Source organism: Jaculus jaculus, chromosome 4, assembly GCF_020740685.1.
Source record: "Jaculus jaculus isolate mJacJac1 chromosome 4, mJacJac1.mat.Y.cur, whole genome shotgun sequence".
In the NCBI taxonomy this organism is placed as follows: Eukaryota; Metazoa; Chordata; class Mammalia; order Rodentia; family Dipodidae; genus Jaculus; species Jaculus jaculus.
Genome location: NC_059105.1, coordinates 44,825,787 through 44,846,783, shown reverse-complemented (window position 1 = coordinate 44,846,783; position 20,997 = coordinate 44,825,787). Strand labels below are relative to the sequence as shown.

The 20,997-nt window shown below is 39.0% G+C and overlaps 1 pseudogene; it reads right to left on the bottom strand.

Moving 5' to 3' along the window:
- Positions 1-10,282: 10,282 nt before the first annotated feature.
- Positions 10,283-20,519, bottom strand: LOC123460225 (annotated as a pseudogene).
- Positions 20,520-20,997: the final 478 nt, after the last annotated feature.

Here is a 20,997-nt window from a genome sequence, read left to right as displayed (position 1 = left end):
CCATCAGTGAACGAGAGGTCTTTTGGCTCCACCTTCTTGCTGACACTTATGTTGTATTACTCTAAATTTTAACTATTTTCATAGGTGGGTAGTAGTAGCCCCTCATTATTTTAATTTTCCACTCTTTATTTGTCAGCTGTTTGACTTTTTTAGTGAGATATCTATAGCATTTGTGTTTTAAAGATCAATCTTTAAATTTGAGGGGTTTTTTGTTATTTTGTTTGTTTGTTTAGAGACAGGAACTCACACTGTAGCCTATGCTAGCCCCAAAATCACTATATACTCCAGACTGGCCCTGGTCTCATACTCATCTTCCTGCTTCCGTATCCTGGGAGTTAAGCATTGCAGGTTTATGTTATGTTACCATTCCAAACTCAACTCATTTTATAATATAAACGTACAAATGTGCTTGCCTCTACAGTAACCTGGAAATCAATTTATTTCAAAGATTTCAACTACTTCCTCCCTAAGACTGATGAATGAGAGTTACACAACTTAAAAGAAAATTTCATCATCTTTTCTTTAAACATGAAGGAGAGCCCAGTGTGGTGGTACATACCTATAATATACCATTCAAGAAGCTGCTAGGGGGACCATGAATTTGAGGACATTCTGAGCTACATAGCAAGACCCTATCCCAAAGGGCAAAAAAATGAGGAAAAACTAAAACTAATATTTTCTGTAGGAATAAGCCAGGCAAAATGATACACATAGTTTACCTAGCCTAGGATGTTTGTCATCTAATTTCTGTTGTCCCACCGTTACCTGTAGAATACTTTCAGGACATGATGATTATCATCATCTCACTCTCCAGGATTAATTTGAAGGCCAGCACTACTCTTTGTCACTTTAGCTTGATAACAGGAACAATCTATTGTCGGGAATGCCCTTGTATTTAATCCATATCAATTTTATAGGCAAGTAAAACAGGGCTCAAATTTATTACACACACTTTGACTCATGAAATTATTTCAATAACTGTTAGCATTGGACCGAAAAGACTGTTACTTTCTCATAAACAATTTATGTCCAAATAGGTAGCAAGTCAGGTATATTTATCTTCTGAAAAATTGGTATATCAAAAGACATTAATGTGCTGTTGGTAAAAGTTAGAAAGCTTATTCAATAATATTTTGCCATAAGTAAAATTTAAAATATAAAACTGGCTCTTAATGGTTCCCAAGGATTTTATAATACATTTACAGACAAGGCTACTAAGGTGGCGAATGGCATTATAACATATAAAAGCAAAAACAGAAGGATATACAAATATAAGGCATGGTCAAACTGTCTGTAAGCATCATGAATTTAGATAAAAATTGGACTTTCCCTTCTTTCACTTATTAGACAAATTGCTAAGTTTAATCATGCAGATAAAAATACCATGTTACTTAAGCCTTTTAAATTTAACAATAATGATATATATACATGGACTCAAGGCTTCAGTAGACTGAATATGTTTTAAAACATTTTGAAAAGCAAATATTTGTATAATTATAGTTTTACTTTAAAATCATATAACAGATGAACTATTAAATGCAATCACATATAAGATCCTAAAACAACAAAGTTAACTAATTATATGACTGGAAAAAATTAAAGTTCAGAATTATCTATTCAACTCAATTATAAGTTCTAGAATGTTTCTGGAACTACAAACATTTAAGGAAGTCCACTTGGTCTATATACAATTTTTATGAGTACATAATTAAAAGTAATCTTAAACAGGTGTCAATCTTTTTTCTAAAGTTTTCATAACATTGCTTTTCTATCCATTCCAGAGTCTAACCCTTCTAGAATATTTTCTATCTCTTTACATAAATTCTCTGCTCCTGCTATTTCCTTTGGGACATTTTCTGAAGAAATTTCAAACACTTTCATAAACTGGAGCAATGCTTATTAAAATTTACTCAAGTAGAATTTTTACTTTAATAATGGTAGAACTATCACAGGTCACTGAATAAAGACAAAACGTTGATTCATGAAACTGGTCTCAGTTTTCATGAATGTGTCCTTTGGTTTAGAGAAATGCTCCCCAAATGTCAATATATAGGCATCCAGCCTGGGGTCCTTTAGGGAATTCGGACTTTGTGGAAAGTCAGTCCTTGGAGGCACGTTCTCCAAAAGATTTTGAGACACTGGTTTCATCCCCTCTCCCGTTGCTTCCCAGTCACCATAAGGATAGGCAGATTGCCCCACCATGCTTGCCCTGCTTCACAGTACTGCCTCACCACAGGCCAAAACCCAAGGGAGGCAACCAGCTATGGACTATAATCTCTACAACTGTGAGACAAAATAAACTCTTTTCTCTATGGCTGACTTACTTCCATATTTGTTATAGTTATGGAAAGCTGTGTGACAAAATACAAATGGTAGACTGGATATTCACATGTATGTGTCAAGATAAAGTATATTTTTTTCTAACTATAATGTGTTTTTTTAAAAAACCATTGAAAATGTAGCTAAGACATTAAGAAATTTTCTTTGGTCACAACATTTGGAGAATGTTTGCCAATCACATATTTCCTCTGATTAGGATTCACAAAAATGATTGTTCTATATGTTTCAGCACCCATCTTGTGTAATCTCTATTCCTGCTGCACATGACCCATATACTTGCCCTCTTATTCCTACTGTATTTCTCTCCTCTTTTCTCTATCTTTTTACTCCTTAACTATAATCTTCCATAGTTATAATCTTTAAACCCTGTGGACATTATTAGTATCACAACTCTTCTAGCTACTTTTCCTTCTTTGATTTTCTCTCAATTTATCTAATATTAATCCCTGTCCTTACTCAGCCTACTTCCCTTCCAGCCACAAACTTAGTAACTAATATTTTTGTACTCATCATACTTACCTTATTTATTCCTTATTAGTGATTGAAGGTAAAGAGATGACTATTTTGAACCAGCTATTGTGCTATTTGCATAGTGAGCCTATCCTACAGTCGCTTCTATAGTTAATACTCTACTCTCAAAATAATGTAGGGGATCATATCCAGTGCACTGAACACATGGAATGAGGACTTAGCTGCTGAACAAAACATCTCAGTCACACTTCAACCAAGTCCCACTTAAATATTTCAAATAAACTAACAAAAAAATCCAATCAACAAAATAATCCAGATGCACAAGTGCAGAAATGTAACATGAAGAATCAAGGTAGTATATTCCATTCAAAAAAATACCAGTTCCACAGCAATAGATTCCAATGAGAGGGAACTAGGTGAAATCCAAGACAAAAAGTAAGCAATAGTAATCATAACAATGTTTGATGAAATTGAACAGAATACAAATAAACTCTCAAGTGAGTTCAAAAGGAATGTAAATAAACAGCTGGCTGAAATAAGGAATTCAGTACAGGCTATAAAAGAAATAGAAATGCTGACAAACTTCACCCTGAAATTTTAGAAATGAAAAGTTAATTAAGCCAAATTAAAAAAAAAAAAAAAAAAAACTAGAAAGCCTTACCAAGGGAATGTATCAAGTGGAAGACAGACTATCAGTGATGGAAGACAAGAGAGATGAACCAGAACATCCAGATATCTACAAAGAGGAAACCAACAAGAAAGTAACCACCTCAACCATATTATAGTTAAAATAATAAACATAGAGAACAATGAAAAAGTATTGAAAGTTGTAACAAAGAAGCACCAAGTCACACATGAAGCCAAACCATCAGAATTACAGCAAATTTCTCAATATAAACATAATAAGCCAGGAAAGAATGGAACGATGTACTCTAATCATTGAAAGACAACTACCAACCCAGATTAATGTTTCCCACAAAACTTTTGGTTGTAATTGAAGACAGTAGTAACACTTTCCACAATAAAAACAAACTAAGGGACCCTTTAACTTGTGACCATCAAGCCAGCACTACTGAAGAAACTTCAAGGAATCTATTAGACAGAAAAGAAAGATGTACACATCTCATGAGGCTATAGGGAAGAATAAATCATGCTAAATGTGTAGTTAAGCAAATGAGTTACAGGAACACATCAGACAGTAAAAAGGAAAAATTACAGGAATTAATGCGTGCCTTTCAGTAATAACTGAATAGGAATAGTCTCAACTCCCCAATCAAAATCCCTAGACTTGGACTGGAGAGATTGCTTAGCGGTTAAGGCATTTGCCTATGAAGCCAAATGACCAGGTTCAATTCTCCAGGACCCACATAAGCCAGATGCACAAGGGCACATGCATCTGGAGTTTGTTTGCAGTGGCTAGAGGCTCTGGTGTGCCCATTCTTTCCCTCTCTCTCCTTGCAAATAAATAACTTAAATTATTTTTTTTAAGTCACAGACTAGCAGATTGGATTAAAAAACCTGTTTTTATTAATCTTAGGATGAAGATGGAAAGGGTCAAACAAGCAAGGTGAAGCAAGTAGGTATTGCTGTTCTAATATGGGATGAAATAGATTTCAACTCAAAATTAATGTAAAGAAATAAATAAGATCACTCCAAACTGATTAGGAAAATAATCCATCAAGAGGCCATTACAGTTCTAAACATACATGTACTAAACATCATTGCACCCAATTTCATAAAACAAACACTGCTAGACACAGATTAATCTCAATGCAACAATAGTTAGTGGCTTCCCATTGCACTCCCATCAGAAGACAGGTCATCTCAACAAAAAATAAACAGAAAAATACCTCAGTTAGATAATAGTATAGAACAAATGGACCTAACAAACATCGGCAGAATATTCCAACACTATAGAACCAAACACTGTAGAATATACATTTTTCTCAAGAGCCAATGGAATTTTCGCTAAATAGATCATATGCTAGGACACAAAACAAATCTTAACTAATACAGGCAAACTTTACTGCATTTCTTGTATTCTATCTGGCCAGAATTTAAAAATTAGAAATTAGTAGCAAAAGAAGCTACAGGACATAATACAACTGAATTGCAAACTGGTGAATGATAAATTACTAGTAAGAAAACCCAGAAGGAAATTTAAAAATTCCTAGAATGGGATGAAAATGGAAAACAGAATATGCAAAACTCTATGAGATATGAATAAACCAGTATTAAGATGGAAGTTTACAGCTACAAGTGGTAACGTTAAAAAAAGTCAATGAAATTTCACATTTAAAAATAGTGCTGTACCTCAGGGACTTGGAAAAACAAAGAAAGATAAACTGCAAGTCAGCAGACAGAAAAAAAAATGATTCAAGGCAAAATTTGATAAAATAAAATAAAAATTAAAAGTACAAAGAAAGAATAGAAAAAGAAAAGAAAGAATAAAGCAGAGTTGGTTCTATGATGAATACTGACAAATCTTTAGCCAAACTAATGAAAAGAGAGAGAGCCAAATTAATAAAATTAGAGATAAAAAAGGTGTTATGACAGATAACAAAGAAATTCAAAAAAATCACTGAAAAAGTTACACTCCAAAATCTTGGATAATCGAAAGGAAATCGATGAGTTTCTAGGTGCATATGACCTACAAAAACATAAACCAATATGGGATTAACAAGACTTAAGCAGTAATGAAAACAAAATCTTTTAAAAAAACAAAAGCAAAATACCTCCAGGCCCAGATAGATTCATTTCTGAATTCTACCAGACCATTAAGGAAAAACTAACACCAATACTTCCCATGCTGATCCGTAAGATATAAAGGGAAATAATACTACCAAAACCTTTGCAAATACAGAACCATTATCCCAAACCAAAATTGGAAAAAGACATAACAAAAAGTATAGACCACTCTTTCAGATGAATATAGATGAAAAATTCTCAACAATACTTAAAAGCCAAATTCAAGAATATATGAAAAGATCATTCACCAAGATCCAGTTGGCTTCATTACAAAGATGCAAGGATGGTTCATCATATACAAATTAATAAAGTAATTCAGAATGTTAAAACACAGGACAGCAACCACATGATCATCTCATTAGATGCAGAAAAGGCTTTTGACAAAAATCCAGTATCTCTTTATGATAAAAAGCCCTGAAGAAATTAGGAATAAAGAACATACCTCAACACACTAACCCATTTCATTGTTGCACTTCTTGGTAATCCTTAATTGTAAAATAATTTCTGGAATTCTACCTTTGTGATTAATGTTTCTCAAATTACCAGCTAAAAGAAAAATTAAATTGACATTAATTTGAGAAGCTTACAAATTTTAATGATTTGTTCAGCTGTCACATCTTCTTCAACCCAATCAAGGAAATATCCCCCAGGTTAAATAAGCTCTGTTCTTGGGAACTAAGAGCTTAATGAGAAAATGTTACTAAAACCTTACACTCACAAAAATCACCAAAAAACTTATCTGCTGAAAGACCCTCTTCACTGACCTGAAGACTCGAGGAACTTTCCCATCCTCACCACTCCCTACCACCATCCCCTGCTGCTTGCAAGCAACATTAGTGGGATTATGATTGACAACTTTCATGTAGAATGTATAGGTAGCCATGAACACATCCTCTGAAACAACTCTGAGCTTCTGCTCGGAAACACCCTCTCAAATCTGTCGTGCTGTCCTGTCGTATTGCTGTCGTTCAAAGTCTTCAGATAGGTTTCTTTCGGGTGAGGGTGGGGAGAGACAAGTGTAGATTTCTATTGTGAAGGAAACATGAGTCATCCCTGGGCTCCAGTTTCCTGCACTGGCATTGTATTTGCCATATCACAGACATGGGTTCAGTGGCAGGCTTCTCAGTAAGGACTTATAAGTTACAAATCTCTGTCATAATTTTCTTGTCATTTGAAGACCTTCACTGCTTTTAGCTGCATTAGAAGAGTTGCATTCTTCTAGCATTTAGTATCATAAATGTGAAAATTTATTCTTTTATTTATTTTTTTTTATTTATTTGAGGGGGAGAGAGAATGGCCACACCAGGACCTACAGCCACTGCAAACAAACTGCAGATGCTTGTGGCCCCTTGCGCATCTGGCTTATGCGGGTTCTGGAGAGTTGAACAGGGATCCTTTGGCTTTGCAGGCAAATGCCTTAACCACTAAGCCATCTCTCCAGCCCCCAAAATTTAATTTTTTAAGTGAGGTTTTCCATGCATTGAGGTTGCCATATATAGGCACCTATGTTCCAAGAACTGCTCAAAGTCTTAATTTTCAACTCATTATTTATTTAGTCATCACAGCCATAGAGGGTTGCCAAAATGGTGCCTATTTTTCATCTGTGTGTGGCACCAAGAAAAATACATAACGTACAAGTTTGCCCAGCTAGCAAGTGAAGGAGCTAGAAAACCAAGGCAGACTCAAGGACAGATTTGGAAAGGATTACAGTAAGTGAGTATGTGAGGTAAGCCAGGCTCAGAACATCGAATACCACATATGGACTCTAGCTTCAGATGTTTAGACTTGTGTGTGAGCTGGAGTAAAAGCTAGCAACAAAAGCCAGTAAGCTGGAAAGTGGCTACTAGGGAGCGAGGAGAGAGAAGGAGTTAAGAGGAAGGAATAGTAGATGTGCAAGCAAGGAGACAGAATACTGGGGGTGAAAGCTCCAGGTGGTGTTGGGGAAGGGGATGGACAAGAGAAAGACATGGGAGCAGGGTTAATCAAAATTAAAGATGTTATAAATAAACCAAACAGAAACCTACTTCTTCCTTAGCTAAACATGTTAATCAAGAGAAAGTCTGGGCAGAAGTACCCTGCGGAGGGGCAATGATATGCTCAGGGGCCATAGGTTGTTACAAGAAATTTTCAGTGCTAAACCGGGCATGGTGGCACATGCCTTTAATCCCAGCACTTGGGAGGCAGAGGTGGGAGGATTGGCATGAGTTTGAGGCCACACTGAGATAACATAGTGAATTCCAGGTCAGCCTGAGCTACAGCGAGACCCTACCTCGAAAAAACAAAAAAAAAAAAAAAAAAAGAAAGAAAGAAAAAGAAATTTTCAGTGCCGGTGCAGGATACCTTCCAGAAAGTTGTTGATCAGGGAGGCCTCTGATGCCCCAAAACATTACAGATATTGCTTGCCCACAAAACCTATGCAAGATGCTGCTGCTGACAAAACTACATGCTTATGCTTCAAGACACTGAGAGATCAAGCTAGAGCTGCCCTGGAAGCCTCATCCCTCTTCACTAACTGTCATAAGCTGGATAGAGGTGCCTGTTAAGGAGTGAAAAATGCTCTTAACCAGTAGTAAACCCTACAAGTGCTAAGCCTGATGCAATAATGACATGTCTCTTATGTTGAACCAACTGCTTTGTGATTAAATATGAGGCCCACTCCATGGGATGGAATTCATGCCTGGTACAGAAAACCTAATCAAAAGCCTATGGTTAGGGAGGCCATAAGCCTTGGTGGGGGGGAACTACTGTTGTTTTCTAGACAAATGCATGTATTATGCCCACTAAACTACCTTCTAAATACTTGTGGTTATGCCTATATATTAATGCTACTCTTGTTTTGGGTCAGAGAAGCTTCCTGTTGAAGGTGGTGATCACTAGCGAGACTCAAAATGATCAAAGTGCTGTGAAGAAGTGACAGTAGTGTGTTCAGCACTAAATGAGACATTCTTTCCCTCCCTCGACACACACACAAGGCTCAGGAACTATAATGGAAGAGGTGACGGGAAGAATGTAAGAGCCACAGGAAGGGGAGCAGCTTTGCAATGCTGTCTTCTAGACACAAAGTGGCCATGGCACTCATGACCTCACAGTGGCTGATACTCAAGAACTACATAATGGGAAGGGGAAATGATGATGTCAAAATAGAAGAGAAATTAGATGGAAAGAATGGATTCAGTGGAGGAAAAGGGAAGGTTATGGGACAGGATTCTGATCAGGGTCTACTGTCTATATGTTACAGAGGTTTTCAATGAAAAGTTAAAAGAAAACTAACTGGCTCCAGAATTCATATGTGGAACCATTGTGTTATGCTTCATGTCCATTGATTAGTCCAGTATTTTTAAGGTGTTAATTTTTGAAGCTACTTTATTTATTTATCTATCTATTTATTTGAGAGTGAGAGAAAGAGCCAAAGAGAGGGAGAGGGAAGAAGAGAGGGAGAGAATGGGTGTGCCAGGACATCCAGCCACTGCAAATGAACAAATGAACTAGGACAAGATAAGAATTGTAGGTAGGCAGACATTAGCAGGCTGGGATGAGAGGGAGGAGAGCAGAGTATCAGAACTATAGTCCTATTCCATCTTTTAAGAGTTAATCCAAGGGAGCCTGTTAATCACTCACATGGTCCAGAGATCGCCCCGCAGGAGAAAGGGAGGGGTTAGCTCCTTCATAAGTTCATGCTCTGTCCTCCCCAGCAAGGCTGCAGTCATCCACACATTCACTGTCCCGTCTTCTGCCCACTCTTCTGAGTTCTAACTCATGTCTTCTCTTTCCATCGCCTTTTTTTTTTCTTTTTCTCCTCTCTTTCTTTTCGTAGATGTCATCCAAAACCCTAAATATGTTTGCCATGACACTGGAGCTTTTTCACCTTTTTCTTGACTCTCCTTTGCCTTATTAACCCCCTATTGCCTGTGTGTCTAAGTTTTCCTGGTCATGAGAGAAAGGACAAAGCAGAATGAAAATCTGCAGCAATGGTTCACTTAGCAAGGAAGTAGGATTTGGAAAGGGCAATTAAATTGAGGATGTTACATGCTTTTTACTATATTGTTTCAGGAAAGTTTTATTTTCCCAAACAAAGTGGATATGCTACCTCTTAGTTATTACAACATCTAGTCATTGAAAAGACACAAGAAAAAAACCAATAACTGACTCAGTTCAATATGCCCATTTGGGGCATAGCTCAGCAGTAAGGTATTTGCTTGTAAAACCCACCTGTTTGGGTTTGATTCCCCACTATCCATGTAAAGCCAGATGTGCAAAGTGGCATACATGTCTGGAGTTCATTTGCAGCAGCAAGAGGCCCAGGTGCACCCATACTCTCACCCTCTCTCTCTTTCTCTCTTCTATCTGTTCTCTCTCATAAATAAAAATATTAAAAAAAAAAAAAAGCTCATTTGGTAGATGTATTGGGAAATCTCCCATGTCATCCTTTCAGGAGTTCCTCAATCTCATTGTAGTAGAATTTTTTTAGTATAATCATCATCATCATCATCATTATTATTATTATTATTATTATTATTATTGAGGGAAGAAATATCACTTTATTCTAATTAACTCACAAACTTCACAGCTGGTTCAGGAGACCACACAACACTTGCCCAGCCCTAACTAGACATCTCACAGAGCTCTGTACAGTCAGGACACTTTTCGATGGCCACTCTGAAGCAATGGAGCTGTTAATACAAAGATTAATTTAAAGTTTTACCCATTCACTATAATTACATTTCTACGCTAAAGCAACTTGGTCATTAGAGCAGATTTTCCATTTCTTCAGGCTGAACAACTTCTTAGATTAATCCATTTGCTATTCTGCACTGTTTCAGCACCTCGTTGAAACCCTCCCCGACCTTAAAGTCACTCTGGTTCTGGGCAAACTCCAAGAACTGTTTGATCTCAAGAAAGCAAGGCTGCCCATCTGCTGGCCTGGCTCTCTGAGGTTCCTGGTAAGTGATAGCAGGCTTTGCGGGAGCAGCATTACCACCTCCACTGGAGCCCCTAGTGCTGGCGTGACCCAGGGTGGCCCCCACCGCAGAGCGCACAGCGCCATCAGACCCAGCTGCGAGGTGCAGCGGCAGGCGAAACTGCTGATGGATGGGGCGCTGCTGCTGCTGCTGCTGCTGCTGCTGCTGCTGCTGCTGCTGCTGGCGGCTGGGCTGCAGGAGCTGGCCTGGTGCGGCTCTCACCTGAAGGGCCCACCGGAGAAGTGCAGATTCCGGCTTCCGCGCCCCATGTTGAATGTGCGTCCACTGCTCAGCTAGAGCTATATTTCATTATTATTATTAACAACATATTTCTGCATGGTCACATCACGTGTTGTCCTAGAACTTTTCCTTTTTCTTTTTTTGTTTTTCGAGGTAGGGTCTCACTCTGGTCCAGGCTGACCTGGAATATGGAGTCTCAGTGTGGCCTCGAACTCATGGTGATCTTCTGCCTCCAAAGAGCTGGCATTCAAGGCGTGAAACACCACGCCCGGCTGTCCTAGAACTTTTACACAGCATGATCTTCACCACCCTGTCCTGCCTTTCTTGGAAGTTGGTGGGTGGAGCTGAACTATACCAACCTACCGATCCTGTAACCATCCTGTCTTTTTGTAACTGGTCCCAGTCTAATGCTACACTGGGGCCTTTCCCTAAGTCACTTCATTAGTATAAACTCAGGTGTGGCCAAAGGCCTTTGAGGATAAAATACTGCTTTCACTAGATACTCTGAAGGCTTCAGGAACTTTGTATAAGAATTAAATATGACCATAGATATTCCTGTCACCCTTGTTACTCAGGAAATTACAATAGATTTAGAATATCTGTGTCAGGAACAAGGAATAAAGACCAAACACATTTCACATTATATCACAGGTATGTTAAAATATATGCAATTTAAATTTAAAGCCCAAAAATGACATCAGGCAAACAAAAACTTGATGTAATCAATGATCTAACACCATCTATTTTTAGAAATTTTTTAACCTACCATTAGTCATTGAATTTTATATCACCCAATCAATTCTTATATAACCAGATGGGAAAGCATTTTATTTGACAGGTATGTATCATAAATTTTTTATTCTCTACTTTGACTTTTTGTGATGAGAACACAGCTGGCTACCACTTTATCTCTTTTCATAGATGATAGATGACTAGATAGATAGATAAATAGATACAGATATTGTATATATTTGAAGTGGGTACTTAAATTTCCCCTGAAAAGTTAATAACAAAAAATTTCTCTTTTAAGGACTCTTGACCAAATCTTCAGACAGTTATTTTGTTATGGAATCTTGCTGAGTTTTATTTTTCTATATCTTATAATTATTAAAATCCAACCTGGGCTGGGCGTGGTGGTGCACACCTTTAACCCCAGCACTTGGGAGGCAGTGGTAGGAGGATTGCCATGAGTTCGAGGCCAGCCTGAGATTGCCTAATGAATTCCAGGTCAGCCTGGGCTAGAGTGGGACCCTACCTCGGAAAAAAAAAAAAAAATCCAACCTGAGCACATTGTATAATTTGTTATTAAAATATCATTCTCATCATATCACTTCCTCCTGTGAGTGGTTCTAGAGACAACAGACTTAGTATCAACTCCTTCCTGATCCAACTAGGAATGTACCAGACAATTTTTGTTGTTTCCAGATGGCATGGTTTTATGACTTCCTCCAGCAAAACAATAACTTTTAGTGGATATCTGTATACAGCTAACTTTTACTTTGTGTTTTTCTGTGAAGATTTTTTTCTTCACAAAGCAAATTACCTTTCATTCGTTCCCCAGGGAGCTTCAGTATATTTATTTTTCCAGCTTGTCAAAGTCAGTCAGAATTCTAACTTTCTACAAAGTATTCATTTAAAATCTGTGCACATTTCAGAAATTTATATGAACTAAACTAGATGTTATACTTAGTCTCATTTTTTAAATTTTTATTTATGTATCTATTTCAAGATGTATAAAGGCAGATAGAGAAAGAGAGAGCCAAGGCATCCAGCTACTGCAAATGACCTCCAGGTGCATATGCCCCCTTGTGCATCTGGCTTACGTGGGTACTGGGGAATCAAACCTGGGTCTTTAGGCTTTGCAGGCAAATGCCTTAACCACTAAGCCATCCCTCCAGCCCTTAAGTCTCATTTAAAAGAAAAAGGAGGAGGTTTTGGATAATAAATCAGCTAACAAGCTAGATGAACTAATTTTTACTGTTCATTTTCCATTTTTTTCCTTTTTCAGTACTATTTATTTAACACTCTCATTTACTGTGCTAGCCAAGCAAGCATAACAGATGTATTTCTTGTCCTTGAAGCATTCAGATTCTGAAATAGATATCCTTGAAATGACTAAAAGGGTAATAGAGCTGAAAACTGCAGGGAATGCATGACTCTCCAAGTACTTTTACCAACATGTGCAAGTTGGAATCTGCTAATAAGGAGGTCTTTGTCTGCACAGCTGACCCAGGACGGGGCAGCAGCTCTGCCCTGCTCACTTCCACATGCTTTGTAGGAAGGGACTTTTATCTAGAAAGGTATCTTTATTCTTTACCACTTTTCTCAAACCAATATCATCCCCCTTTCCTTGTTTTTTCTCCATCTTCACTCTCCCATACTCACTATTCTTCTTATTACATGGGTTATCAAGCTCAGTCACTTCATGTACAATCACCCTTTACCACCTGGGCTCATAAAGTTTTCAACTTATTTCTCTAAAATCACTCTTAAATTCTTCCTTCCTATGGATAAAAGCTTCCCAAGAAATGAAAATGGTGATAAATTGAGAGTATTATCTTCCCTAGAGGTGCTGAACAGTAGTTGGTGCAGAGACCACATGGAATTCTTGTTGGGGGGTGGTGAGACACACTTACCTGAAGCCGTTTAGTTGGAGAAGGTCATTGGAAGGATAGATGAAGACGTGAAACACTTGGGCAGGAATAAAATGAAAAGACATAACCTCACAAATATCCTGAGATCATGTAGAATGTTCTAACAAGTAGAGATAGTGAAGTAAGTGACCTGTGCATTCTGATATTCTTCTAATCTGTAACCATAGGTAAATAACTAGATAGTCAAGAAAAGAAATAGCAACAGAAGAATTAGAATAAGAATGATTGTTGAATCCAGGTGTGGTGGTGCATGCCTTTAATCCCAGCGCTCAGGAGGCAGAGGTAGGAGGATGACCATGAGTCCAAGGCCACCCTGAGACTCTGAGACTACATAGTGAATTCCAGGTCATCCTGGACTAGAGTGAAAGAAGCCCTACCTCAAAAAGCCAAAAAGAAAAAAAAAATGATTGTTGGAAGCTGGATGTGTTGGCACACATGCCTTTAACCCTAGCACTCACTGGAGGCACAGGTAGGAGGAACCCCTAAATTCAAGGCCAGCCTGAGACTACAGAGTGAATTCCAGGTTGGCATGGGATAGAGCAAGAGCCTACCTTGAAAAAAACAACATATATATATATATATATATATATATATATATACTGTTGGTTAAAATTATTGATTACCAACTCTCACTTTTTGTGAGACTGTGCATATATGGCAGGTGATGCACTTATCTGTGGGGTCCAGAGGACACCTTCACAGTGCCATCTACATTTCCTTGCCGGTTTTTTTGTTTTGTTTTTGATTTTTGTATTTTTAATCGAGGCAGCATCTTTCACTGCCCAGGAATTCAATAAGTAGGCTAGATCTGCTGTCCAGTGAGGCTCAGGCATTATCCTGGGTTTACCTCCCTATCCCTAGTATGATGATGAAGCACCACCATGCCAGACTTAAAGAAAGAAAGATGGATGAATTTGGGGGATTGAACTCAGGTACTCATGCTTGCAAGGCAAGAACTTTATTAAGTCATCTCCCCAACCCACTCACAAATGGCCTTTCTTTCTTGGTAAAATGTGGCTAATGATGTTCTCTGGCAAAGGAATGTCAACAATAAAATATTTTTTAAAAAATCATTAGGGACCTGGAAAGATGGCTCAGGGGTGATGAGTGCTTCCTGCACAAGTATAGGGACTTGAGAGGGCCTGCGACTGCCCAAGTTTGTTTTCCCAACCCCAACATGAATGACGGGCATGGCCATGCACATCTGTAACCCCAGCCAGAGAACAGAGAATTGCTTGTGGCTGGCTGATAGGAAAAAAGAAAGAGAAGAAAAGAAAAAAGAAAAAAGAAAGAAAGAAAGAGAGAGAGAGAGAGAGAGAGAGAGAGAGAGGAAGGAAGGAAGGAAGGAAGGAAGGAAGGAAGGGAAAGAAAGAAAGAAAGAAAGAAAGAAAGAAAGAAAGAAAGAAAGAAAGAAAGAAGAAAGAAAGAAAGAAAGAAAGAAAGAAAGAAAGAAAGAAAGAAAGAAAGAAAGAAAGAAAGAAAGAAAGGGAGAAGAGAGGGAGGGAAGGAGGGACGGAAGGAGGGTAGAGTTAGAGTGACTGGACCTCTGAAGGTAAAAAGGGCAGGCAAGTTTGCACTTGCTAGAAATCAAAGATGATCTGACTTATCTCTCTTGCCTAGTTCCATAGAAATGTTTTCTCCACAGTCAGGACCCCTCCTGGGAGGTGGGTCTTTCACAGGATTTAAACACTGTGGTCGGTCAAGTTCAGTCCCTAACCTCTTCCTGAGACAGTGCCTAACCCTAACCAACCAGCTGGCCCTCTAGCTCACCTGAGCTGCAAGACAGCCCACTCCCATAGGGTCACAAATACCTTTGCAAAGGGCAGACAGCCCCCCCCCTCTCTCTCTCTCTCTCTCACATCACTTGGGCACTTCCAGCTGTGGGTCTGGGCCCAGCCAGGAGGACCCCCCCCAGCCCTTACTCTCTGCATGAGTTCTTTATCCCCTCCATCTCCCACATGGCAGGAGCTCCTTGAACTTTCTTTTCTCTTTCTTTGCATGATTTTTTTCCAGGCCCTCCATATGGGATTTATAGCCACTTGGGAGCCTTTCTTTGGCTCTACTTCCCTCAAAAAATATAATAATTTAATAATTATCCTTCTCAGTTTTCTTTTTTATTCAATTCTTTGACTAAAATTAGAAACAAACCTAGGGTTTAGGGTGCAAGGACCTTCCTGGACCCTTAGCACCCTGTTACAGAAGGAAGGAAGGGAAGGAGGGAGGGAAAGAAAGAAAAGGGAAGGGAAAGGAAGGAAGGAAGGGAGAAAGGCAAAGAAAAATGACAGCCCTCACAGAAACTGGTGGATGAATAAAAATAGGAGGACACTTGACATGCTATGTACAGCATCCAGTATGTATATCTAAACACACACATGCATACATTACACACACACACACACACACACACACACACACACATCACCACATACCACACTACATATGCTCTTTACACCCAAATACCCATACCCACACCCATACCAAAAATAATCATTGAAAAATTACCTAATAAAAGATTCCTTAATTTTTCCTCGATTTTTCAACTTTTCTGTAATTTTACTTTAACTAAATATGTTAATGTATTATAATAAAATATTAAAAAATACAACAGTAAGAGCCAGAGGTAGTGGTGCATGCCTTTAAGCCCAGCACTGGAGAGACAGAGGTAGAAGAATTGCCATGAGTTCAAGGCCACCCTAAGACTACATAGTGAATTCCAGGTCAGACTGAGCTAGAGTAAGACACTACCATGAAAAACCAAAATAAATAAATAACTTAACATGTAATAAGTACAATAAAATATAATTATCCTAGTTGGATATCTAGAGACTGTTTCTCTGTCAACTTAAAAAAAAAAAAAAACGGCATTCATGTCTATAAAGTGCTAACAGTGATCAACATAGTTTAAAATAAGATTTGTCACAGAGGGCATGGAGGGTCTTTAGGAGGAAAGCTGACCCACTAGAACAAGGCTGGTTGGGACAGCAATAGGAAATACAAACACAATAATGAGGACACACGGAATCTAGAGAGCCACAATCTGAATATGAGCCAAATCATTTAAAAATTTTATTTTACAGAAACAAATGCATTTAAATCGCTACTTAGGTGTTCTTCCACACTGCTGTTTATGGGGTATGGTTTAAATTCATTGCTCATTTAGTCACAGCTCAGTTGGTAAGCATGTTAATGAACTAGCTACAGTTCAAACCATTGCTTTAAAACATACAAATACTTTCAGGCAACCAAAAAGTCTCTTCCCTCTGTAGACCACATATGTAGAAAAATACTGATTTTATGTTGATTCTGACAGCAATATTAGAGCCAATAAATGCTTAAAGTTAACTGCATGATGGGATTTACACATGCGGTGGAAATTAAATGCAGTGTGGTTGTGTTCACAGCCTTTAATTTTTTGCTTGGTATTTCAAAAATGCTTCCAGAAGAGGTAATGTTTTATTGATTAGCCAACCCAACAATTTTTTTTTTTGCTATGTGTACATAATTGCTAAGTGTTTCAGCAAATTCTAGTTGTAAAAGTGACTCAAGCCAACATTGCTTGGTAAATTATGGTAGCTCTTTACTCAACATTTTTCATATTTCAATTATCTTTTTTTCCACTAAGTACTAAACCATGAAATAAGTGAGCAGTTTGAAACAGTTGAGTCATTCCCAAACGTTACTGTTACAAAAAGAGCAATAATTTTTGGATACATAAGCTGACAGTAAAATAATTGCATTTACCTTTTAATTGATGCTTACACCGCTTTGAGGCCATCATTAGAAAGACTCCTTTAATGATTATCCAGAAAATATCCTCATATAATTAGCACTTTCCTGACACCAAGCATGCTACTTTCATGGTGCAGGAGTAGTGTGGAGGAACTTTTGAGGAGACTGATTAAAAGACAATTCTAAGCCATACATTCCCAATGGGCCCATGATAAATATATGGATCTATTCAATGAACATCCTATGGGGGAGGAGAAGATTCTCTCTTTAGTATTGTCATCATTCTGCAATGGTGGAGGTGGGTTTCAGACATCCTCCCTTTCCTATGTACAAATGTGGAACATCTGTGGGAGCAAATGCTAGTGTGGGATGTGCAAGCAAGCAAAATTAGGGGGATGCTATTTTGAAACCTCTTCTCCAGATACAGTTGAAGATGACAAAAAGAAAAGAAAAGGGGAAAAAAAGAATCATACCCCTATAATGTCTTAACATGATATTTACAGTTGCTACAGAAAATGGTCTTCCACCATTATAAGGTGCCAAGGACAGATCTCACCCATGGAAACAGAGGCAGGTTGAAATCATGCTTTTAAAAAATTATTTTATTTATTTGAGAGAGAGGCAGTGAGAGAAAGAGAGATAATGGACATGCTGCAAACAAACTTCAGACACGTGTGCCACCTTATGGATCTGGCTGACTTGGGTCCTGGGGAATTGAACCTGGGTCCTTTCACTTTGCAGGCAAGTGTCTTAGCTGCTAAGCCATCCCTCCAGCCTGAAATCCTGCTTTTAGCAGTGCATAGATTATATTATTGTCTTCTTGGTTGGTTCTAAGTTTCCATGATTATTGATCAGACAGTAACTTGAACAAAGGATGAATTCAGTTCTCAATGGTTTTTGCTAACATAGTTAAGATTACCATTCCCGATTATGTCTAAAAACTCACGTGTTCACTTTATTCAAGTAAATAGAATATTTATATTTAAATGCAATTTTTCTTACTATCACAGTCTTAACTTCTTTAACATACCAACTAGTTTAGACACAATTCATGAAAATAACAGAGCAAAGTAACAACTGTAGCATTTAGAATAATTTGGTTACTTTTCCCTTCTTTCCAGTTAACAAAGAGCACTTGACAATATAAGTGAAATTAGAAAATGTACACATTGCTACTCTTCCACAAAGGAATCAGAACCAGTGAATATTCCCTCGGGTCTTTCTAGTTGAAGACTGCCATTTTTAAATTACTTAATAATTACTACTTTCTATTGTTGGATAAGTAAATCCAGACTGACACTATTCAACATATCATGTAAGATAAATATCTGAATTTTTGGCATCTAACAGAAAACTATTGGATATTTGTTTTAACCCTGTCAAATAAGTTAGTTTAACAATAATTTAAAGGAAACATGTCATATATTTAAAAGTGCATGCCATGAAACTTAATTAATATTATATTTGGAAAATGTCATGCCAATTAAATTTTTTTAAAATTTGTGCCTCAAGAATAGGGGATATAGTGTTTGAGTTTAATTTAAACATTTCTTATTATAAAGCAGTAGTTTTTAATACCCTGAGAAAAACTCTTGTTGATTTATAAAGAGTAAAGCAGAAATCAGACCTCGGGAAGCTAAAATGGGGTGATTAAGTCCAGCCTGGGCTACAGAGAGACTTCAAGCCCAGCCAGGGTCACACAGTGAGACTGTCTAAAAAGAAATAAGGACTCAGCGGTTGAGGCACATGCCTGCAAAGTCTAATGAGCTGAATTTGATTCCTCAGTACCCATATAAAGCCAGATGCACAAAGTGAGGCATGCATCCGGAGTTCATTTGTGGTGGCTAGAGGATCTAACATACCCATTCTCTCCACCACCACCCCCCACCCTGCAAAAAAGGCAACAAGAAGCCAGGCATGGTGGCGAGGATCACCATGAGTGCGAGGCCACCCTGAGACCACCTAGTGAGTTGCCGGTCAGCCTGGGCTGGAGTGAGAGCCTACCTTGGAAAGTAAAAGTAAAGATCTAGTGAATACAGTGGGCACTGAGATGGACTCCCTGGCTGCGCTGACTGAATGCAGGCTCGCCCTGCGAACACCCAAGTCCCCATCCCTTTGCGCTCCAGCTCAGCACCTAGCCAGATTGTTTTCCAAATAGTCCTGCAGATGACTTCTTAAAATAAAATCTGATGCTTTAGAGAACAGAAAACAAGTAAGCTAGGAATTTTGCCTTCAAGAAGCTGATCGTCGAATACCGGAGACAAGATACGTAAAGAACCACTAAGAAGGGTGATCTGGAGAGGAAGTAAAGGGCTGCAGCAATTCAGTGACAGGAAAATAACTTCAGAGCAAGTCTAGTGAGGGAGATGGGTTCCTGGAAATTAACACAGGAGAAAGGACCAGAAAATGAAGTCAGAGAATGACTACTCATAAGGGACTGTGACTAGAAAAGGATCTGGGGAGCTGCAGCCCTGGAGCAACACAGCACACCCCGCTCTCAGCCGGGCGGCCCTTCGCACTGCGCACTGCCTGTCTGCACGCCAGTCGCCTCCTCTGCGATGAGGTGCGCTCTGAAGGAACCGAGGGGCTCTCCTGTGAACCCCTGCACTTGGTGTTCTCCTTTTGCCATCCCACTTTGAATGAACACAGACCACACAAAGGAGGTTCGTTTTCTCACCATATTCATTTCACCCTTGGACCCGAAATCCAAGGCGACATGTGTCCTGTGGAATGGCTGGGGGGGGGGGGGGGTGGCTGCTGTGCAGGGCGATGGGGGAAGTGGCGGGTGAGGCCCCTGCGGGAGCTCTGCGCGTCCTTAGGGGTTCCCAGGCCAGGCCGTTCACTGCCAAAGGACTGAGGCGTGGATGCCAGCTAGGATAATTGGTTGGGGAAAAATTAACTTGGGTAAATTGAAAACTGCCCATATATTAAACAATCTGGAAGCTCTCATTTGTCTGCATGGTTTGAGTTCCTGAACAGCTCATTACAGCTGGTCGGCTATATTATTACTTTTAGTTGTTATTCTCTTGCAGAACATTGGGCAAGTAGAAAGGGTTTAGACAACTGAGTTAGATTTGAGGTGGGATGCTTAAAATATGTAGGTGATGGGGTGGACTGCATTCCTGAGCCTTTTAAGGTAGTCATTAGCAAGCCTATTGTGGCTACCACAGGTAAAATGTATCTCATTAATTTTAATTAGGGGAAATCATCTTTACTTCCTTTTCCTAAAGCCCACACTTCATTCCACAGTTTAATTATGTTATTAATGCACCTCACCGAAAAAGCAGTTCATCTCTTCTTGATCTCCTAATAAGCGTCTCACAGCAGTTATCCAAAATTTCCCACTGCTCCCAGGCCTGTGTCCTCCACACTCCCTCATTCTCGACATGTGAGCTCATTCTTTTGCGAGCAGTTTCTCAGAGGTGATTAGCACTAACTCCCTCATCTGCCCTCTTCTCAGTTTGGTTTCTGCATCTACCACATCCCTTTTGCTACGTTTGTCTTGGAAAGGGTTCTATCCTCTGTTTCCCAAGGCCACTCAGTGCTTTGTATTCCTTGCTTACCCCAGCATGGTTTGAAAAGCAGCAGTATCAGCAAGCCCCAAAGGAACTCACTCCAATTCAGAATCTCGGGCCCACATGGGCCCTTGGGAATCAAAAGCTGGGTAGGGGCTGGAGGGATGGCTTAGTGGTTAAGTGTTTGCCTGCAAAGCCAAAGGACCCAGGTTTGATACCCCAGGACCCACATAAGCCAGATGCACAAGGGGGCATATGCTTCTGGAATTCGTTTGTAATAGCTGGAGGCCCTAAGTGCCCATTCTCTCTCTCTCTTTCTCTCTCTCTCTCTCCCTCCTTCTC